Source organism: Belonocnema kinseyi, chromosome 2 (assembly GCF_010883055.1).
Source record: "Belonocnema kinseyi isolate 2016_QV_RU_SX_M_011 chromosome 2, B_treatae_v1, whole genome shotgun sequence".
NCBI lineage: Eukaryota > Metazoa > Arthropoda > Insecta > Hymenoptera > Cynipidae > Belonocnema > Belonocnema kinseyi.
The window spans coordinates 33,212,889-33,214,749 of record NC_046658.1 but is presented as its reverse complement, the minus strand read 5'-3'; positions in this window follow the sequence as shown (position 1 = coordinate 33,214,749).

The window sequence follows — 1,861 nt, the reverse complement described above, 5'->3', positions numbered from 1 at the left end:
ATGAAAACACTGTATTTTGTCATGGACTTGCGACTAAAAAAAAGACGTTCTGAGAACACAAAATACCTTAGATTTTACAAATTTCCCCTAGGGTAGGGGAAAATTCGGACGTGTAGGGGAAATTCCAAGGATGGATTCGGATTTAGCGGCCTATAATACATAAGGATGCACTGGTCAGGTGCAAAGTACAGACAATTTTTTCTTGTGGGTCTGTGTTATTCTTACATTCTCATCAGAGAAGGTATTAAATTTGTGTAAAACTTGGCCCCCCAGTTTTTATCAAATGTTCACATTTTGAGACCACCTGAATCCAAAAAATCCTGTTTTTACGAATTTTATTGTCTATCTGCATGTACCTCTGTATGCTTGTCTTTGAGCACTATAATTTTGGAACAAATTAATCTATTAGATTGGCCTTTGATACACTCTTCTAGTGTCCTAAAAATTACTATACGGGGTGATTTTTTAACATGATACTTTCAAATATCTCGAAACATAGGCACTCCGTGAAAAAATGTTATAGATCGAAATTTAATCACTCTGAGGAGTATATACATTTTCGAATGGAAGCTTCTTATGTATCTCCTAAGGATTTACATTTTTCTCGCACCTTCTTCTTTATTCCTTTACACACCCCCCACGAATTTACTTGGTGGTGGAAGGGGGACCTACAGTTTAAGGTGGGTTCCGAACCACCAAGAGCAACAGCTTTAAGTACGTAGAGAAAACCTTTTTCTCTAGAGGTACCGGTCCCACGACTCTCCGGAGATGAACAACTCCCTTGCTAGGCTAGAATTCACCGCATGGACCGCCGCACAGTGGTTCAGATGATACGAAAAGGTGATTAAAACTAAAAAAATTAATTTTGTTTTCTTTTTTATGTAGAATTGATGACAATCTATGAAAAACTATTTGAAGTTCATGAAAGTACACAAAATTATAAAAATATATTATTACTTTAGGCAGTTTTTTAGGCTTCAAAGTTCAACAATTTCAGAACTCGCTCTCAACGCCTAATATACACCTTAACTTTAAAAGGCGCTGTATCAAGACAAACAAAAAATATTTTTAAAACGATTATATAGAATTATAGGGTATTCATTCCTTTAAGTGATTCAAGTATTAAGAATTTCATATTTATAAATATTATTATTTTTTTTAAAATTATATTTCACACGTAAAGTTATTTCTCATTTAACCAGCTTTCGATTGAAAATACTTAAGTGCAACACCTTGTGTACAAAAAGTGGAAATGCTACGTTGTAGTGAAATATCTTATGCATTCATTTTTATGAAAGGTTTTTGCGCCAACTTGCAACTTTATAATTGAGACACTAATTACGAGGGCTAAACGGGCAGGAATTTGCACGCGTCGAGTCGCACGCTCATCCCTCATAGCAGTTGTCGAAATAGGGATTTTAATTTAAACAGTTTTCATTATTCAGCGATTCAGATATTCAATATCCTATTCTTATTTTTGTTAAATAATTTAATTTAAATAATTATTAAATATTATTACAAAAAATATGAAGAAAACTTTTTTTGCAAGTTAACTTTATCATTTAGCAATTATACTACAATAAAGGACTAGGTTATCTTAATAGAATTCTTAAAATGAAAGTTTAAAGGCAAGTACTAAAATAGGTGTCTAAAAGATCTTTTAACAGATAGTGATATAGTGGCTGTGAGGACTAATTATACCTTGCAGCTGTGAAGCGACTTACATCCGGTAGTTAAAGCCGTCAATACAAATAATGTTTTTGTAATAAAGCGTCCTTTCTGATATTCGAGAGTACATAATTTATTTTCTTGCATAATTATTATTTCGTCAATAATCACTTACCTTAATTTTATACAACAA